Below are 21,755 nucleotides of genomic sequence, written 5' to 3'. Positions count from 1 at the left end.
CAGATAACCTGGTAGACCGGGGTGAACAAAATAGCAATCTGGCACGTCTTGCCTTTCATCTCACTGTAGTTACTGGTTTTATTGTGTTTTGGAACACGATTTTTTTTTTTTTTTTTGTAGAGACAGTCTCACTTTATGGGGTTTTATTGTGTTTTAACCCCACTAGAATGTAAGCTCCACGGGGACAGTTCACCACTATGTTCTCAGCACTTGGAGCAATGCCTAGCACACAAACGTTTAACAAACACTTGCAGACTGTTTATTTACAGACGGAGGAAGAAACAGTCACGGGAAGCAAAGAAGGGAGAGACGGGCGGACTAGAAGCAAGACCGAGAGAAAGCAGGAAGAAGGAAGTGGGGGACGAAACAAGGCAGGCGGGTTCTCCAAATTCCGTTTCGTTTAGTCTGCAGCGCGCTACTCCAAGCTGAACTACAAGTCCCAGCAGGCCCGGGGCCCAGGGTGGGTCGCGTCGGCCCAGGCGGGACCCGGCCCCCGCCCGCCGGGCTCCCGGTGTGCCTTGCGAGCGCAGGCTTTGCCGCGCAGAGCCCGCCGGGACTTGTGGTCCGGGCCGCGGGTAGGGGGGTGGGGCCGGGCATGGAGGCGGGCGGGGGCCGGGGGCGGGCGCCGGCCCCTCCCCCGTCACTTCCTGCCAGGCTGCGGGCGCCGGAGCGACTCCTCAGCGTTTGCGCCGGCGGCTGCCGCGTATCTCTCCGTTCCCCCTTCCTTTGAACCCCCGGCCCGGCGGCGCCCGCCTTTTCTGTGGCCACTCCGCCTCTTCTCTCCCTCTGTCCCTTCCTCCGCCTCCTTCTTCCTTCCTCCTTCCCTTCTTCGCCGCCGCCGCCGCCCAGGACCGCCGGCCGGGGGACGAGCTCGGGGCAGCAGCCAGGTGAGGCGGCCGGGCCAGGCCGGGCCTGGCGGAACCCTCGCGGGCGCGGCGGCGGCAGAGAGGTGGGCGGCGGGTGGGGCCTAGGCCTCGGCGAGCCCGCGCGCCGGGCCACCTTCCCCCGGGCCTCTCCCGCCCGCGGGGCCTTCCCGGAGGAGGCGGGTCCTTTTGCGCCCCGCGCGTCGGGGCGCTCTGCGGCTTGGACCCCCGGGCGCCCCCATTTCCTCCACCCCGTGCTAGGACCAGAAACAAGTGCCACGGCTGCCTTTCCTCCTCTTCGTGCGCTGAGATGCCGAAGTTATTCCCAGGGCTGGGGGTTGGAGGGGTCCTCGCTTTAAGTGCCTAAGATCTGGAGCATCCAAATCTCCCCAGCCTGGGTCTGTAGCATAGGGGTTACGGGCAGGTGTCCAACACGGGTGCAAATTCCGGCCCTGCCCCTTTAGGCAAGTCACTTAAAACTCTTTGTGTGTTGGTTGGCAAAAAGGGGCTAATACCGTCCCTGCTTCTTAAGGTTGTTAAGGTTCAGTGAAATGGGGCGTGTAAAGCGCTTATCAGAATGCCAGACCCACAGTGTCCCAATAAACCGCCTGCATAATTTATTAGCGTGATATGAAGGTATAATTTAATGCGTAGAGTGGACAGAAGTTGACCTACCCCCCCGCTTTGGGTTTCCTTAAAGGCAGAAATGTTCAGCGTGTCCATAGCCAGCTCCAGCGAATTGTTTTGGGTTAACATCTGAAAGGGGCGTACTCGTAATTGGGACACTGTGTAGTAGGCAGTTTGTAAAAGATGTTATTTCTTTCCCTCTCCTCCGCTTAGCCAACTGCAGGGTATTCACCAGCTCCTGCAGTATGAGCAACCTGTCCGTTTTTTCTGCCATCATCCAGTTCTTGTTGTCATTCCATTTCTGGTAAAGTTGCTGGCAGAAGCTTCCCTGGAGCTGAGCAAATCTTTCTGGAGCACTTGCGGTGTTTCAAGGCTCAGGAAGGAGGGTGTATGAAGATGGAAAAGTTTGTCCTTTCTTGCTCTACATCTCTAACTTATTTTATTTCACTGAAGTTTTTATTTATTTCCTCTGTCTTTATAGAGGAAATAAAAAAAAAAAGAAAGACTTTTCTTTTTAAGCCCTTGCCCCACCTCTGTGTTGCAGTATTGCTTGTGTGGAACTTTTCTTGTTTCCGTGAAGATGTGTGCTTCAGTCTGTGACTGTTCTCTGACTGGGGGATGTTTTTTAAGGTCGCAGTTCTCTTCAGCTTATAGCTTTAATCGTTTAGGGTGAAAAGATAATTAGGTTTTTCGGTTAATTTTAGGCTTTCAGGAACTGGTGCCTACCAAACGTAAATTACATTGCTACTTGTTGGAGTGAAACCCAAAAATACAGTTGGAATGCAGAGGAACAGTTTTGATCATCCTGGTGACAGGCGGGATTTTATTCAAGCATTACTGAGTTTCTTTTAATTTTATACTTAGTTGGATAGGAGTATTCTTTATTAAGGAAATGCAATTTGTGGATATTCACATTTATTAGAGTAAGGAATGTGTGTTTACGGAATGATCCTCTATGTAGGATGTTCAGGCAGTGAACTGAAAAGGTTTTTAGATTTCATTTTTATTTTTTTTATTTTTGGCCGGGGCTGGGCTTGAACCCGCCACCTCCGGCATATGGGACCGGCGCCCTACCCGTTGAGCCACAGGCGCCGCCCTGAACTGAAAAGGTTTTTTATTTTTTTTTATTTTTTTTTTGTAGAGACAGAGTCTCACTTTACTGCCCTCTTTAGAGTGCCGTGGCGTCACACGGCTCACAGCAACCTCCAGCTTTTGAGCTTATGTGATTCTCTTGCCTCAGCCTCCCGAGCAGCTGGGACTACAGGCGCCCGCCACAACGCCTGGCTATTTTTTTCTTGTTGCAGTTTGGCCGGGGCTGGGTTTGAACCCACCACCCTCGGCATATGGGGCCGGCGCCCTACTCACTGAGCGCCGCCCTGAAAAGGTTTTGATTTACACCCATCTCTCCCTCTTTTTTTTTTTTTCATAAGCCAATAAGCCAATTTTATTTTTTTAATCAGGCTTTTTTTTTTTTTTTTTTTTTTTGGTTGCAGCCGTCATTATTATTTGGCGGCGGGGGCTGGATTCGAACCAGCCAGCTCAGGTGTATGTGGCTGGCACCTTAGCCAACTGAGTCACAGGCACTGACCCAACACCCATCTCTTAATAACATACAAGGCAAAGTGGCCTTTTTGTTTTTGACATTTTCCTAGAGTTTTATGGCAGAATCTTACATCACTTCTAATTTAAAATTTTCATTTGAATGGGTTTTTTTTTTTGGAATGGCTTATTAAAAATACCTAAACAGGGCAGTGCCTGTGGCTCAACGGGGTAGGGCGCTGGCCCCATATGCTGGAGGTGGTGGGTTCAAACCCAGCCCCAGCCAAAAAGACTGCCAAAAAAAAAACAAAAAAAAAAAACACCTAAACAGGGCAGGGCCTGTGGCTCAAGGAGTAGGGCACCGGCCCCATATGCTGGAGGTGGTGGGTTCAAACCCAGCCCTGGCCAAAAACTGCAAAAAAAAAAAAAAAAAAAAGAAACCAAAAAAACCCCACCTAAACAAACAACTATGCAAGCACTACAAAGAATATTTTGTCAGCCATAATACAAATTGCAAAACTGCTCGGGAATGGTATTTTAATATTGCAATAAAAAATCTAAAGGTTTTCTTTCTTTCTTTTTTTTTTTTTTTTTGCAGTTTTTGGCCAGGGCAGGGTTTGAACCCACCAGGTCCGGTATACTCTTTGAGCTACAGGTACTGCCCTAAAGGTTTTCTTTCTTTAACTTTTTATTCTGGAAATTATACAAAAATTGAATAGTATAGAGAAATCCATTTATTGGTAACTGAACTTCGACAATTATTAACTAATAGCCAAGGTCAGTCTCGTTTAAGGTTTACCCCTCCCCATACTTGAACTATTTTGAAATAAATCCTAAGCATCATTATCACAATGTTAACGATTTTTACTTTTACCAAATTGCTGTTAATCTGTCACAAAATTTACTTTGAGTAGAATCATAGTTCTCATTTTGTTGGGCTTTTCATCCCTGTTTATATGTGAAAACTGTATAGCAGGAAAAAAAATCAGCCTAATTAGCTTTTGATTTAGGGCTTCCCCCTCTTCAAAGACAAATCAAAATACAAGCTGGGGTGTCCAGCCACTCAGGAGGCTGAGGCAGGAAGGTGGCTTGAGCTCAGGAGGATAGTCCAGCTTGTAAATTTTTTCCCTCTAAGAAGAAATTTTAAAATTCAGCCTAGCTTCTTTATGTGCAAAAGCAACAATTCTTGAACTATTAATGACTATAATTGAAAAGTAATCAGAATACAGATTTTCCTAATCCTATTTTAGTGGCGACCTACCTATTAAGCTACTTTAAATAGGGAGTAGCTTTATTGTTAAAGTTAAACTGCAGTTAATAATTTCTAATGAAAACTTTCAAAGTTTCTTTACTGTAGTGTAAATATACTATCTTAGGTTAAGAATTAAGGAAAATAAATTTGATTTTAAATCTTCTGTTTGTAGAATTGTTTTCTTTTTTTTTTTTTTTTTTTTAATTTGGCCAGGGCTGGGTTTGAACCCACCACCTCCGGCATATGGGACCGGTGCCCTACCCGCTGAGCCACAGGCGCCGCCCTGTAGAATTGTTTTCTAGAGATCCTCCATCTGCTTTGTTTACAAATAACAAATTTAAGTATGAATGAAACCTTAATTGTGATAGTATGAGCTCACAGCATAGGTAGTCATGTTTTTCTTTCTTGTCTAAAAAGAAACCTCTACCAGCCTGGAAGTTGAGGGGAGTATTATAAATGTTTGTGATTGTTACTTAATTTTCAAGTTTCTGGTCATGAAGTTTCTAGCTTTTAGACCTGTAACATTGTTATTTCAACTCTGTAGGTTTACTTTTGAGCTTGATCGGGTAGAGTGACAACATTATATATTTTGTTTTAGTTATTATAACCTGGGAGAAGATGGAGAAGGATGTATCTCTTAAAATTAATTATGAAAACCCCAATTTGTGTCTAGGAAAGGACACAAAATATATTTTTAAAATGCTTGCCGCTTTCCCTTAAGCTTAAAGTTAAACTTTTCAGCATTTGGAATTGTTACCTAAATATAGTTTCTTCAGAATAAGTTGCTTTCTTTTAAGATTCATCCAGAAAGGCCATTTATATACAGATTACAGCAGATCCTTGAATAACGACGTGTGGCTAGAACATTGATGAGAGAAAAATTGCTTCCTTGCCAGGGCTGCTGTCTGTGTGAAGTTTGCACATTCTCCCCACGAGTGCGTGGGTTTTCTCCTGGTACTCTGGCTTCCTCCCACATCCCAAAGATGTGCATGTTGGGTTCATTGGTGTGTCTCAGTAATCCCCGACTTTGTGAGTGTAGTGTGTGTGTGAGTGCACCCTGCTATGAGATTGGAGTCCTGTCCCGGGTGAGTTCCTGCCTTGTGCCTTGAGTTGCTGGCATAGGCTCTGGCCACTCCTCACTCTGAACTGGAATAAGTGGAGAAACTATTATCTTACTTGTTTTTATTAATCTTTCTTAAATGTATATATATTTCAGTGTTTAATATTAGAAACATTTTGTTCTTCATTAAGAATTTTGGTGAATCCTAGCACTGTGGGAGGCCAAGGCAGGTGGATAGCTTGAGCTCACGAGTTCGAGACCAGCCTGAGCAAAAGCAAAACCCTGTCTCTACTAAAAATAAAAAAACTGAGGCAAAGGGATCACTTGAGCCCAAGTTGTAGATTAAAGGTTGCTGTGAGCTATGATGCCACGACACTCTACCCAGGGTGACAGCTTGAGACTCTGTCTCAAAAAAAAAAAAAAAAGTTTTTTCTGGCCAGAAATATGCTGTAGGAACTTAACTCTCGTTTATATCAATTACTTATGGTAAAATTGCTTTCATTTTTTTTTTTTTTTTTGAGACAGAGTCTCACTTTGTCCTCCTGGGTAGAGTGCCATGGCATCCTAACTCAGGCTGGTCTTGAACTCCTGAGCTCAAGCCATCCACCTGCCTTGTCCTCCCGGAGTGCTAGGATTACAGGCATGAGCCACTTCGCCTGGCCAGTTTCATGCTGTTTTAAACAAAGTTGAAGTTTCCGAGAACCTATTGATGTTAAGGGAGGATTTACTGTATTTTGAGTTAAGAAGTGAACATTACTCATGGAAGTTTCCTTCTCAGTTCTTTTTTTTTTTTCTTTTATTATTATTATTTTTTTTTGTAGAGACAGAGTTTCACTTTATTGCCCTCGGTAGAGTGCCGTGGCGTCACACGGCTCACAGCAATCTCCAACTCCTGGGCTTAGGTGATTCTCCTGCCTCAGCCTCCCGAGTAGCTGGGACTACAGGCACCCGCCACAATGCCCGGCTATTTTTTTTTTTTTTTTTTTTTTTTGTAGAGACAGAGTGTTACTTTATGGCCCTCGGTAGAGTGCCGTGGCCTGACACAGCTCACAGCAACCTCCAACTTCTGGGCTTAAGCGATTCTCCTGCCTCAGCCTCCCGAGTAGCTGGGACTACAGGCGCCCGCCACAACGCCCGGCTATTTTTTGGTTGCAGTTTGGCCGGGGCCGGGTTTGAACCCGCCACCCTCGGTATATGGGGCCGGCGCCTTACCGACTGAGCCACAGGCGCTGCCCCCGGCTATTTTTTTGTTGCAGTTTGGCCGGGGCTGGGTTTGAACCCGCCACCCTCAGCATATGGGGCCGGCGCCCTACTCACTGAGCCACAGGCGCCTCCCTCCTTCTCGGTTCTTAAGGCAAACCATTAATATTATTCTGAGTGTTACCACGAAACATTGAGACTGATATCTGATCCTTCACAAGGTAGGTAATTGAACAGAGGAGACACAAAGTAATTTGTAGGGCAACTTTCTTAGAGCCCTGTTAGTGGATGGAGTACGGTAAGGATTCACTAGTATAAAGATGAAACTTTCAGGGGCTGGGTGCAGTGACTCACACCTGTAATTCTAGCACTCTGGGAGGCCGAGGCAGGTGGATTGCCTGAGCTCAGAGGTTCGAGACCAGCCTGAGCCAGAGACCCCCTGCCTGCCTCTAAAACTAGCCGGGCATTGTGGTGGGAGCCTGTAGTCCCAGTTACTTGGGAGGCTGAGGCAAGAGAATCCCTTGAGCCCAAGAGTTAAAAGTTGCTGTGAGCTGTAACACCATGCCACTCTACCGAGGGTGACAAAGTCAGACTGTCTAAAAAAGGAAAAAAAAAAAAAAGGATGAAAAAGTTATCTTTTGTGGATTGCTTAAGTCAATTCCAGAGCGTGTTGCCCAGGCTGGCCTTGAACTCCTGGGCTGGAGTGATCTTTCTTCCTCAGCTTCCGAGTAGCTGGGATTACAGGTAGAGGCTTTGTTTTTATGAGCCTATAAACTGGATCATTTTATTTGATGTTATGCTTAGTGGCACAGAATTACTCAATTTGGAGAAAAGTAAATTCCTCCCCCTCAAATGAGAGCTTTTGGAGTTGCTTTCTTTTCTCTCAGAATGGGATTTTAGAGGCTTTAGAAATGTTTAAAGGATTTTTTGGTGGATTTGTTTCACACTAGAACTACAATAGGTTCTTTTAAATTGACTTTTGGTGATAAAGATCTTTGTAATTGAAATGCTTCTGATGTAATTTACTACAAGTTTTTCTTTAAATAAAACTTCATCAGAATCAAGGCTATAGTATTTAATAAAAAATACAAATTCTAGCTTGATGCCTATAGTTCAAGTGGCTAGGGTGCCAGCCACATACACCGGTACTGGTGGGTTCGAATCCAGCCCGGGCCTGCCAAACAACAGTGACAACTACAACTTAAAAATAGCCAGGGGGGCGGCGCCTGTGGCTCAGCGGGTAGGGCGCCGGTCCCATATGCCGGAGGCGGCGGGTTCAAACCCAGCCCTGGCCAAATTAAAAAAAAAAAAAATAGCCAGGCCTTATGGCAGGTGCCTGTAGTCCCAGCTACTTGGGAGGCTGAGGCAAGAGAATTGCTTAAGCCCAAGAGTTGGAGGTGGCTGTGAGCTGTGACAGCCATGGCACTCTACCTAGGACAACAGCTTGAGACTCAGTCTCAAAAAAAAAAAGCAAATTCCAAGTTAGAAATTGAACTATGAGAGCTCATGTTAGTTGTGTCCTTCTCAGCATTTCCTTATGAGAAATTTTAATCTTATAGTAAAGTTTGGGAAATTTTAGTGTATACCTCTATAAAGGCCACTTTCTAAAATTAACATTTTACTATACAGCATTAGAAGCTTGAATAATGTTGACCAAATCCTTTGTTCTCACCTAGTAAGGAGATAATAGGATTATAAATATATAGCTATGTTGATCTTATCAAATGCCACTGGGGAGATGGCTTGAATAGCTATCTTGTTGACTGCTTAATGCTCTGAACTAAAAAATTTTATTGCAAAGAAAATTAATAGTTTAAAAAATGGTAAAATAGGGCGGCACCTGTGGCTCAGTGGGTAGGGCGCTGGCCCCATATACTGAGGATGGCTGGTTCAAACCCGGCCCTGGCCAAACTGCAACAAAAAAATAGCTGATGTTGTGGCGGGCGCCTTTAGTTCCAGCTACTCAGGAGGCTGTGGCAAGAGAATCGCCTAAGCCCAGGAGTTGGAGGTTGCTGTGAGCAGGGTGATGCCATAGCACTCCACCCAGGGTGATAAAGTGAGACTCTGTCTCTACAAAAAAAAAAGGTAAAATCGGGCAGCGCTTGTGGCTCAAAGGAGTAGAGCCCTGGCCCCATATACTGGAGGTGGTGGGTTCAAACCCCACCCTGGCCAAAAACGGCAAAAAAAAAAAAAGTAAAATTTGAAGTTACTATAAATAGCTAAATTTATTTTTTATGTATTTCCATTCTCATGCTAGTAAACAAAGTTGATGGAAAAGTGATTTATGTCAACAGAGAAGTAGAGGTACAAACAGATCTCTGCAGACTGTTGATTACTGTATTATTTTCTGGGACCTACATATGTTCATTAATTTCTAAAAGGAGTATATTCGGGGGCTCCTTCAAAGTATATTTGCCAAAAGCAAAAGTGGAAAAATCTATTCAAGAAAGTATTTGCTTTCAATTCAAAATTAGTCTTTTAAATATTAAATCTGTAACCTATGTGGCTTCTGTTTAATCTTGAATTTAATTTTGGAAGGAAGTGTGATGGCTGTGTGGCTTTATGACAGCAATGGAAACAAAACTGGTCATTTTATTATGATAGAAGTTTCTGTCATGTCTCCCAGACTACAGAGGCTAAGAAAATCTATTTGAGTGCCTTGGGGTCTTTTCGACCTCAATGAAAATGATTGCTGAGGGCTAAACCTACATTAGATTGCCTCTGAGCTTGATGTAGCTAAAGAACTGGTTGCCCAGTGAGTAGGTTGATTTTAGTCAGTGTGTTCTCAGATCCCATGTATTTTTTTATTTTTATTTCAGATTAATACAAGGGTACAAATGATTGGGTTATAATCTTTGAATTTGTTAGGTAAGGTCCCTGTTGTAGTTGTGTCCCACACCCGGGAGGTGTGCCATATACTCTTAATATTGTGCCCATTAGGTGGGAGCATACCAATCTCCCCTCCCTCCATCCCATTTAAATTATTTTACAAGTGGTGTGTTGGTATACGTTTATATTTGTAGATATTTATGTGAGGACGGGATTAGTGAATTTGTTGGATAATAATATTGGCTTCTATTTAATGAATTCTCACCATGTTCCAGATTAGAAAAACAGGGTGAGAGTTATTTGATGCGGAAAAGGAATCTAAAAGGTCAAGTTGAATTTATCTAATAATAAAAAGCTATAGGAAAAATAGCTGGGTGTTGTGGCAGGTGCCTGTAGTCCCAGCTACTTGGGAGACTGAGGCAAGAGAATTGCTTGAGCCCAAGAGTTAGAGGTTGCTGTGAGCTGTGACAGCTCGTACTCTACAGAGGGTGACAAAGTGAGGTGCTGTCTCAAAAAATAAATAAATGCCATATGTACTGTGGTGGTCTCTTGGCAAAAAGAAAAGGAAATAAAACAATTTTTATTTATTTATTTTTTTTGAGATAGAGTCTCACTATGTTGTCCTGGGTGGAGTGCTGTGGCTCACAGCAACCTCAAACTCTTGGGCTTAAGCGATTCTCTTGCCTCAGCCTCCCAAGTAGCCGAGACTACAGGCACCCACCACAACGCCCGGCTTTTTTTTTTTTTTTTGTAGTTTTTTGCTGGGGCTGGGTTTGAACCCACCATCTCCAGCATATGGGGCCAGTGCCCTACTCCTTTGAGCCACAGGCGCTGCCCAGGAAATAAAAATTTTTAAGAAGGTACAGTTTGTTGAACTCTTTCTGTATGCCAGGTAGACCTCTTATGTGTGTTGTATTTCTCATACTGGCAAACATCTTTGCAGAGTAGGGGTCATAATGGCTGAGGATACTGAAGCCCTTGGAGAGGCCAAGTAACTGGCTCAGGGTCCTGAGCCATTAAGTATCAGGCATGGATGGAGCACAGGCTGGTCTGCTCCTAACGTCAATGCTCTTTCAGCCACATCACACTTTTCTAATTATGCTTGGGTACTTTTTGTTGAGGATAATTGATTCTGCTTGTCAGGCCCTCTTCCCTTACCCCCTACAGCTAGGATAAATTCTGCTCGTTAGAACTTTAGCTCAATTTGAAAGAAAGTCTGATTAAGTAATACTCTGTCTTTTAAAAGAGCTTTTGAAACAGTTTGAGGATTTACAGTTTACTTTTCTTCCTTGTGTTAAATTAAGCTAAAACTTTTTTTTTTTTTTGTAGAGACAGAGTCTCACTGTACCGCCCTCGGGTAGAGTGCCGTGGCGTCACACGGTTCACAGCAACCTCTAACTCTTGGGCTTACGCGATTCTCTTGCCTCAGCCTCCCGAGCAGCTGGGACTACAGGCGCCCGCCACAACGCCCGGCTATTTTTTTGTTGCAGTTTGGCCAGGGGGCTGTGTTTGAACCCGCCACCCTCGGCATATGGGGCCAGCGCCCAGCGCCGTACTCACTGAGCCACAGGCGCCGCCCTAAGCTAAAGCTTTTAAGCTGATTCACAGGTTTGTGTGTGAGAAGGGGTTTAGAGGTAAATGGGGAGGAGGATGTTGTATTGACCTTTGTGTTGGAGGAGGCTGTCTCCTAAATTATTGTTACACTCTGTCATGAAGTTTGTTAAAAATGATTTATGAACTGTAGTCAAAGTTGTTGCTAGGAAAATTAGTTTCATTTGAATTACAATGTCTACTTTACTGGAAATGAGTTAACTTCTAAATAACTTTATAGGGTAGATGGTAATTATCTTCTTTGTTGCTTCCCAGCCATTTATTTGTAACATCCAGTTCCCAGGTAATAGTGTTGGGAGTGGGTTTTTTTTTTTGTTGTTGTTGTTTGTTTGTTTTATTTTTGACTGAGTCTCACTCAGTTGCCCAAACTAGGTTGCCTTGGTGTCAGCTTAGCTCACAGCAACCTCAAACTCCTGGGTTCAAGTGATCCTCCTGCCTCAGCCTCCTGAATAGATGGGACTGTAGGTGCCTGTCGTGAAGCCCAGCTAATTTTTTCTGTTTTTAGTAGAGATGGAGTCTCGCTGTAGCTCAGGCTGGTCTCAAAGGAGAACTTCCTGCTTCATCCTCCCAGAGTACTAGGATTACAGTCATGAACTGCTATGCCTAAGTGTTGGGAGTATTTTTAATTTTTTTTAGTTGAAAAACTTTGTGTTTTTTTTTTTTTTTTCTTTTTTTGGAGATAGAGTCTCACCTTTTCACCCTCTGTAGAGTACTGTGGTGTCATATCTCACAGCAAACTCAAACTCTTGGGCTTAAGCGATTCTCTTGCCTTAGCCTCCCAAGTAGCTGAGACGACAGGTGCCCACCACAATGCCCAGCTATTTTTAGAGATGGGAGTCTCACTCTGGCTCAGGCTGGTCTCAAACCCTTGAGCTTAGGCAATCCACCCGCCTCAGCCTCCCAGTGTGCTGGGGAGGCATGCGCTACCTTGCCTGGCCTTTTTTTTTTTAATTTAAATTTAAATTTAATTTAATTTTTTTTTTTTTTTTTTGTAGAGACAGAGTGTCACTTTATGGCCCTTGGTAGAGTGCCGTGGCCTCACACAGCTCACAGCAACCTCCAACTCCTGGGCTTAAGCGATTCTCTTGGCTCAGCCTCCCGAGTAGCTGGGACTACAGGCGCCCGCTAAAACGCCCGGCTATTTTTTGGTTGCAGTTTGGCCGGGGCTGGGTTTGAACCCGCCACCCTCGGTATATGGGGCCGGTGCCCTACTGACTGAGCCACAGGCGCTGCCCTAATTTTAATTTTTTTGAGACAGGGTTTTTCTATGTTGCCCAGGCTGGTATAGAGTGGCACTGTCATAGCTCACTGAAGCCTCCAGCTCCTGGGTTCCAGCAATCCACCTAGTTCAGCCTCCCAAGTAGCTAGAAATATAGGTGTGCATCACCATGCCCAGATAATTTTTTATATTTTCTTATTTTTTTGTGGAGATGGGATGTCACTCTGTTGCCCAGTCTGCTCTTGAACTCCTGGCCTGAAACCGTCCTCCCACTTTGGCCTGTGATGACAGGTATCAGCCACTGCACTTGACTGTGTTGGGACTATTTAATGCAACTTTCTGTTTGATATTGAACTTCCTTCTGAACAATTTCTTGTTCACTTTCTTGAAACTAGTGATCTCCTTAATCAAAAGCTTCTTTGGTTTTTTACCCAGGCAAGAGTTGTCTCTATGGCTAGTCTTAAAAGGCATCAGTGAAATTAAATATGCCTTTGGAGTTGTGCTAATTTTAGTGAGATGGTGTATGAACTTCCACTGTGCATTTAACCTCAATTGAGGCAACCTTATAATCTGTAACGATATTGTGTGTCTTGTTAATCATGAAAACATGCTGGAAATGTGTCTTTTCTGGGGATGAAATGAGCAGATAATGCTGTTTATATTGTTAATATATTGGCTTTCCTCGGAAAATGAGCTTTATGATTTAACTAGATCTTGTCTGATTCTCTCCTGTCTTTGCTTTTTGAAGTCTATGCCTTCTATAGATTAAAATTAACTGAGGTGGGGCGGCGCCTGTGGCTCAAGGAGTAGGAGTACGGCGCTGGTCCCATATGCTGGAGGTGGCAGGTTCACACCCAGCCCCGGCCAAAAAAAAAAAAAAAAAACCACAAAAAAAAAAAAATTAACTGAGGCGTGAATTTTCTACTTTTGCAGATTCCACCCTGATACAAACAGGGCCATTGTCTGTTGATGGCATTGTGATTTTAATGCAGAATATTAGGCAGTCTTTTCCTGTGTCAGAAAGAGAATAATTTATATGTAATAATAAATCTAATTATGTTTGGAACCCCCATGTTCTTTTTTGCACAATTTATTTTTATTTTTATTTATTTATTTATTTTTTTGAGACAGAGCCTCAAGCTGTCACCCTTGGTAGAGTGCTGTAGCATCACAGCTCAAAGCAACCTCCAGCTCCTGGACACAAGCGATTCTCCTGCCTCCGCCTCCCAAGTAGCTGGGACTACAGGTGCCCACCACAACGCCCGGCTCTTTTTGGGTTGCAGCTGTCATTCTTGTTGTTTGGTGGGCCAGGGCTGGATTCGAACCTACCAGCTCAGGTGTATGTGGCTGGCTGCCTACCTGCTTGAGCCACAGGCGCCCAGCCTGTTGCACAATTTAACTGACCTGCTTGTTGAGACTCCATGACCTTTTACCTAGATGACAGTCAAATGTTTTAGGTAAATAAGTTTCCTTTTGGGTTGTAGTAAAGTAAACCTTTGCAGTCTGTAATCTTTAGGGTATGACTACTTCTATATAGTAATTTCTCTGTTAGTTGAAAGTTTATTTAAGCACTGAACATACTAAAGAAAGCAAAAAAAGCCTTTTTTTAGGCAGAGTCTTGCTCTATCATTTTACTGGAGTGCAGTAGCATCATCACAGCTCACTGCAGCCTTGAATGCCTGGGCTCAGGCAATTCTCCTGACTCAGCCTCCTAAGTAGCTAGTACTATAGGCCACCACGCCTGGCTAATTTTTCTTTTTGTGTGGAGACAGGGTCTTGAGCTCCTGAATTTAAGCAGTCCTCCTGCCTCAGACTCCCATAGTGCTGGGATTATAGGCATGAGCTACCATGTCATCTCCTTCTCCTTCTCCCCGTCTTCTCGCCTCCAGTCTCCTCCCCTTCTCTCCTCTCTCTTTTCTTTCTTTTTTTTTTTTTTTTGTAGAGACAGAGTCTTACTTATGGCCCTGGGTAGAGTGCCGTGGCCTCACACAGCTCACAGCAACCTCCATCCTCTCTCTTTTCTTTTTTCTTTCTTTTTTGAGAAGGAGTCTCACAGCATCCGTCTTTCTTTCCCTTCTTTCCTTCCTCCTTTCTTTCCTCTCGCACCCTTTTCTGCTCTCTCTTTTCTGGAAGGCTGAGGCAGGTGGACTGCCTGAGCTCAGGATTTTGAGACCAGCCTGAGCAAGAGCAAGACCTTGTCTCTAAAAATAGCTGGGCATTGTGGTGGGCGCCTGTAGTAGTTCCAGCTACTTGGGAGGCTAAGGCAAGAGAATCACTTAAGCCCACGAGTTTGAGGTTGTTGTGAGCTGTGATGCCATGGCACTCTACTGAAGGTGACAAAGTGAGACTTTGTCTACTTTTTTTTTTTTGTAGAGACAGAGTCTCACTGTACCGCCCTCGGGTAGAGTGCCGTGGCGTCACATGGCTCACAGCAGCCTCTAACTCTTGGGCTTACGCAATTCTCTTGCCTCAGCCTCCCGAGCAGCTGGGACTACAGGCACCCGCCACAACACCCGGCTATTTTTTTTTTTGTTGTTGTTGCAGTTTGGCCGGAGCTGGATTTGAACCCGCCACCCTCGGCATATGGGGCCGGTGCCCTACTCACTGAGCCACAGGCGCTGCCCGAGACTTTGTCTACTTTAAAAGTAGTTGTAAAACTAGGAGTTGTGTGTTCCTCTCCACAGAAATCTTTAATAAAAGGTGAAAGAGGGTGGCGCCTGTGGGCTCAATGGAGTAGGGCGCTGGCCCCATATGCCGGAGGTGGTGGGTTCAAACCCAGCCCTGGCCAAAAACTGCAAAAAATAAATAAATAAATAAAAGGTGAAAGGTATATGTGCCCTGGAGAGAAACCAGCATATGCATGAGGTCCTTTCTAAAATTTACTACTTTTTTCTTTTTTATTTTTTTTGTAGAGACAGAGTCTCACTTTATGGCCCTCAGTAGAGTGCCGTGGCCTCACACAGCTCACAGCAACCTCCAGCTCCTGGGCTTAAGCGATTCTCTTGCCTCAGCCTCCCGAGCAGCTGGGACTACAGGCGCCCGCCACAACGCCCGGCTATTTTTTTTTTTTTTTTTTTGTTGCAGTTCGGCCGGGGCCGGGTTTGAACCCGCCACCCTCGGCATATGGGGCCGGCACCTTACCGACTGAGCCACAGGCGCCGCCCTACTTTTTTCTTTCTTAATAATGTGTTTTGAATTTGTTTTATTAAAGTCAGTTTATTTTTATTTTTATTTATTTATTTTTTTGTAGAGACAGAGTCTCACTTTATGGCCCTCGGTAGAGTGCCATGGCATCACACAGCTCACAGCAACCTCCAACTCCTGGGCTTCAGCGATTCTCTTGCCTCAGCCTCCCGAGTAGCTGGGACTACAGGCGCCTGCCACAACGCCCAGCTATTTTTTGGTTGCAGTTTGGCCGGGGCTGGGTTTGAACCCGCCACCCTCAGTATATGGGGCCGGCGCCTTACCAACTAAGCCATAGGCGTCGCCCTAAAGTCAGTTTATAATATCAGTTATGGTGTACACCCATAACATTTAACAGCTAACTTTGATATGGCATTTCATAGTTTACAAGCATTTTACCTATATTGACAGTTAATCCACTTAAGAATCACATGATGACCGTTCTATTAATCATATGAAATTGGTAGTAGAAACTCCAGTTAACATGTGAAAAAGCTGAAACCTACACATGTAACTTCCTCAATAAAAAAAATAGCCGAGTATTGTGGCAGGTGCCTGTAGTTCCAGCTACTCTGGAGGCTGAAGTGAGAGAATCACTTAAACCTAAGAGTTTGAGGTTGCTGTGATCTGTGACGCTATAGCACTCTACTGAGGGTGACATAGTGAGACTCTGTAAAAGGCCTGGGTTGTTGGAGATGGCCTTAGATATTTGTTTGGGCTACTCAAAAAGAAGTCTTTTGCAGTTTCATTCATGGTGAGGTATTGAAACAACTGGGTATCCAGATTGTAAAGTTGTTAGTATAGTATACTGTTTACAAAAACCTGAGCTGTTAAAATGCTAGGGAACAAATTAGAGCTGGTGATTTATTTCTAAAACCATTTAGACTCTGAAGAGAAACTTTCCTTTGTCTGTTAAGCCATAGTAGCAGTGAGAAACTGAAACAAGCAAAAAATACTTTATATTGTAAAAATATAAAAGGCATCTCAGTAAAGAATTCTGTTTGTTACTGCAGACTACTGCCATGTAAAGGTAGTAGGTTAATTGTAGATAAATCAGACCTGAAAGTTTGAGAATTAAAATCAAATTCTGTCACCTAAAATTCAGTTCTAAAAAATAAGTATGATTTGGACTTATGAGAGATAATGTGCTTTTTCTCATCTTTTGCAGTTCAGTTATAACACTATTTACACAGTGCCTTTTGGTAAAAATTTCCATGTAATTGCATTTGCATCAAGCATATAATAAGGACATTTATGAATAAAATATTTAGCCAGAAGTTACAGGGGGAGAGAAAAAAAACTTACAAGTTTGAAAATCAGGCAGGTGTAATTACAAGGTAAGGTAGTCAACAATGGTCTCATCAGGAAATAATTGACTGTCTCTTACATGTGTGTCTCTGCAAAGTGTTCTTTACCTCGTTCCCAGGCAGTGGTGTCTTTTGTAGACTCTACACTATGCTGCTTCAAGCCATGACATCATGCTTTCAGAAACTTTCTTACCTATAAACTTTAGGTTTCCCCAAACTTGACCTATGTCTTTATTTCCAGAGAAAAGACCTATCCTAGTAAATTATTATTGTTGCTTATTTTCCAGGAGTTTCTTTTTTTTTTTTTTTTTTTGTGGTTTTTGGCCAGGGCTGGGCTTGAACCCGCCACCCCTGGCATATGGGACCGGCGCCCTACTCCTTGAGCCACAGGTGTCACCCATTTCCAGGAGTTTCTTAACCACATAACCTCTCAGAAATGAAAGAAAATACCATTATTCCTGGCGCCCCCTATTTTTTTTTTTTTTAAGACAGAGCCTCAAGCTGTTGCCCTGGGTAGAGTGCTGTGGCATCACAGCTCACAGCAGCCTCAAACTCCTGGGCTTAAGTGATTATCTTGCCTCTGCCTCCCAAGTAGCTGGGACTAAAGGTGCCCGCCACAACACCCGGCTATTTTTTGGTTGTAGTCGTCATTGTTGTTTGGCTGGCCTGGGCTGGATTTGAACTCACCAACTCAGGTGTATGTAGCTGGAGCCTTAGCTGCTTGAGCCACAAGTGCCAAGCCTTTTTTTTTTTTTTTTTTTGAGACAGAGTTTTACTTTATTGCCCTCGGTAGAGTACCATTGTGTCACAGCTCACAGCTCCAACTCCTGAGCTTAGGTGATTCTTTTGCCTTAGCCTCCCAAGTAGCTGGGATTATAAGCACCCGCCAATTTTTTTGTTGCAGTTTGGCCGGGGCTGGGTTTGAACCCTCTACCCTCAGTATATGGGGCCAGCGCCCTATGCACTCAGCCACAGGCGCCGCCCGGAACGCCCTACTTTTAAGGTACATGTAATTGTAACTATGAATTTCAGGCCCATTCATAATCAGAGACACTTTAATTCTTCAGTGACTTGTGTGGAAAATGGTTTTTGCTTTTGGCTATAACGTTACAGAAACAGAAGAAATTGTATGCAGTTTCAATTTCTTTTTTACTTTTGATTTAATTTGAAAGTAAATTCAGAAAAAATTGTTGACAATAATATAAAACCCTTTAGTGAGCACCACTGCGTACTTTAAATGTAGAGTCATGAAAACTTGACTCCCAAAGTTGTCATTAAACATACCTTGTTCAATAAACATCTTGGTCATAGAAACTTTCATAGTTTGCTTTCTTTTTTTATTATTTTTTTTTAGAGACAGTCTCACTTTATCACCCTTGGTAGAGTGCTGTGACATCACAGCTCACAGCAACCTCCAACTCCTGGGTTTAGGCGATTCTCTTGCCTCAGCCTCCCCGGTAGCTGGGACTACAGGCGCCTGCCACAATGCCTGGCTATTTTTTTTTGTTGTTGTTGTTGTTGCAGTTTGGCTGGGGCTGGGTTTGAACCCACCACCATCAGTATATGGGGCCGGTGCCCTGCTCACTGAGCCACAGGCGCCGCCCAGTTTGCTTTCTTTTAAAAAGCTTTTGATATCTCAGATTGTTTATGTTAACTATGGTTTTCAAATTTGTGGAACTAATTTAGCATCATTTCTGTTGTGAGATGGGGCTGTGAATCAAGCTCCACTTGCCACTGGCAGCTTGTGATCATCCAGATAAAAATGTTTTCTAAGAGTGTTCAGGATGTTACAGTCCTTTGTCAGGCATTGCAAAATACACTACACTGCTTTGTATTTCTTAGCACTTTCCCTCTAAGAGTGCAAGCGCATCGCCATACCATACCTCTGACAAGTTAACCTACTGTTTTGGGGAATGAGAAAACTGAAGCATAAGGAAATTAGACAAGTTGTACGTGCTCCGTGAGTAGATTTACACTTATCATACTGGATTTGTATGTTTTTCTTTTTAAAAGATTGTATCGCTATATCTCAGGATTCTTTTAGTGTTTTAACTGTGATTGTGACAACTGAGGCTTGGTCAAGTATCCTGTTATCAAGTTCTTTGGGGAAACTGAGGCATGACAGTAGATTGTCAAGAGTTGGAGTGTAATTACTACCTGAGTTGAGAGTGGAATTGAAAGCGACAACCCAGAAATTTGATCTGACATTGTTGGTTGCTACTCAGCAGCAGGGCTGGTTTCTTAGAAACTTGAGTTTTGGCACTGGTCTGATATGCATGAAGATGATGATAAATGCTGTCATGTTTGTAGGTAGATGGGACACAGCTACAGACTACAATTTCCCTTTTCTGAAAGGAAAAGCCTGTTAACCATTATGTTGAACCTAAGCCCCTTCTCAGTTAAGAATATGTCACACAGTCCTACTGCTAACAGTCTTCAGCAGATCATGAATAGTTATTCATTTTGATTGTTTTTTTTTTTTTTTGTAGAGACAGAGTCTCACTTTATGGCCCTCGGTAGAGTGCTATGGCATCACAGCTCACAGCAACCTCCAACTCCTGGGCCTAAGCGATTCTCTTGCTTCAGCATCCCGAGTAGCTGGGACTACAGGCGCCTGCCACAATGCCCAGCTATTTTTTGGTTGCAGTTCAGCTGGGGCCGGGCTTGAACCTGCCACCCTCGGCATATGGGGCCGGCGCCTTACTGACTGAGCCACAGGCGCCACCCCATTTTGATTGTTTTAAACATTTTTCTGGGCGGTGCCTGTGGCTCAAGGTGTAGGGCACCGACCCCATATACCAGAGGTGGTGGGTTCAAACCCAGCCCCAGTCAAAAACAAAAAACAAAACAAAAAAACAAACGTTTTTCTAGGCTCGGTGCCTGTAGCACAGTGGTTATGGCGCCAATCGCGGACTCTGAAGTTGGCGGGTTTGAACTCGGCTCAGACCAGCTAACAATGACAACTGCTTGGGAGGCTGAGGCAGGAGAATTGTTTAAGCCCAAGAGTTTGAGGTTGCTGTGAGCGGTGACGGTATAGCACTCTACCCTGGGCGACAAAGTGAAACTCTGTCTCAAAAAAAAGAAATGTTTTTCTATATTTTTACAAGTTTAGATTTAAAAAATGTATTCACAAGAATAATATGTGTTTGAATTTATTTTTAAGAATTATTCCTAGGTGGCTCCTGTGGCTCAAAGGAGTAGGGCACCAGCCCCATATGCCAGAGGTGGCGGGTTCAAACCCAGCCCTGGCCAAAAACTGGAAAAAAAAAAAAGAATTATTCCCAGGGAAAGGGAGATAGGTTTTAAAGCTAGAAAAGAAAATAAAGTTTATAGTTTGTTAGACTGTAGAGGGTAAATTGTTTTTTTCACTTTAGGGTGGTCTGATGGTTTTTCTAGGATGAACGATTAATTTTGAGTTCTCTTTCAGGAAGTGTTTTTAAATGGACTCCCAGTTGTTATATTCGTGTAGAAAGAAAATCTTCCATTGCCTATGGCATTAGGCCAAGTGTGAGACGGGCAATATTCAGTCTCTTGTGTTGGATGCAAAGATCTTGAACAGCTTGGTTCATTTCCAGGCATTATTTTTTGTAACTTTAATGTGCCTCCTCAGGGTTAACTCGGTATCTTTCTCTTGAGCACCAAGTACATGGCGGTCTTTAAGTAGTTTGGTCATATTTCTTTTATTTTCTTCTTTCTTTTTAGAGACAGTCTCTGTCACCTAGGCTGGAGTGCAGTGGTGCGCTCATCACTGCAATGTAGAACTCTTGGGTTCAAGAGATCCTCCTGTGTCCCCTTCAGCTAGGACTACAGGCCTGCACCAGCAGGCTTGACTAATTTTTTTTTCCCAGAGATGGAGTCTCGCTGTGTTGCCCATGCTGGTCTGGGACTTCCAGCCTCAAGCACACCTCTCTCCTTGGCCTCCCAAAGTGTGGAGATTACAGTAGTGAGCCACTGTGTCCAGCCATATTCTTTTAAAAAAACCTTTTATTGGGTGGCGCCTGTGGCTCAAAGGGGTAAGTCGCTGGCCCCATATGCCAGAGGTGGCAGGTTCAAAACCAGCCCTGGCCAAAAACTGCAGGAAAAAAAAAAGAACATTTATTATTGTGTGATTTAATCTATATGGGCCTGCAATTGAACATTATTTGCTTGACATTGATCTTAAAGCAGTTGTTTTGGAAATGATTGTGTTGGGTAATAGTGATTTACATGCTTCTGTACTTGTGGCTGCCCTGCCTACAGGTGTTTGGATAATGTTTGGAGTCAGTGGATTGCTGAGGAGCTGTGAGGGGGAACAATGGTGAGGAGTGAGTTTGCTTACAGAAAACATAGAACTACACTGCAACTACAAAGATGTGTCAGGAAAAGATCATGGAAATAACTATTGGGTATAAGGAATGATGTGGGTATTTTTGGTGTAAGTTCAAGCCTCTATACCAAAGGCTTGGCAAAAGCAGGAGGACTGCTTGAGCACAGAAGTTGGAGGTTGCAATTAGCTGTTATGCCACTACACTCCAGGCTGGGTGGCAAAGTGAGAATCTGTCTCTTTAAAAAACAAAACAAACTAACAAAACCCCACAGGATTTTATAGGTAAAGTGATTTATTCCTTAACTTTTTTTTTTGTTGCTCTCGGTAGAGTGCCATGGTGTCATGGTTCACAGCAGCCTCACTTTTGGGCTCAAGTAATCCCCAAGTAGCTGGGACTATAGGCACCTGCCACGATGCCTGACTAGTTTTTAGAGACGGGGTCTTGCTCTTACTTAGGCTGGTTTCAAACTCTTGAGCTCAGGCAATTGGCCTGCCTCCAACTTCTAGAGTGCTAGTATTATAAGCGTGAGCCACTGCACCTGGCCTATTCCTTAACTTTTTAACCTTTTTTATTATTGACCAAGTTTCTCTGGGAGTAGAGTCTCTCAAAAACTAGGGACCAAATTAATAAATTTATAGTTGATTGCTTAATGATCTTATGTCTTTGAGGAAGAGTTTAACAGATTGCTTCCAGTATTTGAGAATATACAATCTACCATTTCTGAGTTGATATGTAGAAGATGCTTAGTACATTTTTTG

General features: G+C 43.8%; 1 protein-coding gene across 4 annotated transcripts in view; it reads left to right on the top strand.

Moving 5' to 3' along the window:
* The first annotated feature begins 635 nt into the window (after positions 1-635).
* The window catches only part of STAU1 (staufen double-stranded RNA binding protein 1), a 69,622-nt gene continuing 48,502 nt past the window's right edge, over positions 636-21,755 (top strand). For 2 of the 4 annotated variants that reach the window (XM_053574530.1, XM_053574529.1), the window contains exon 1: positions 733-887. The gene's annotated coding sequence lies outside the window, so the exon portion shown is untranslated. Of the gene's footprint in view, positions 888-21,755 lie in introns of all 4 variants that reach the window. The other 2 variants (XM_053574527.1, XM_053574528.1) reach the window with 2 other exon arrangements.

The sequence above is a fragment of the Nycticebus coucang genome, chromosome 21 (assembly GCF_027406575.1).
Source record: "Nycticebus coucang isolate mNycCou1 chromosome 21, mNycCou1.pri, whole genome shotgun sequence".
In the NCBI taxonomy this organism is placed as follows: domain Eukaryota; kingdom Metazoa; phylum Chordata; class Mammalia; order Primates; family Lorisidae; genus Nycticebus; species Nycticebus coucang.
The sequence above is the reverse complement of the archived record's forward strand: the minus strand, read 5'-3'. Positions and strand labels throughout refer to the sequence as shown.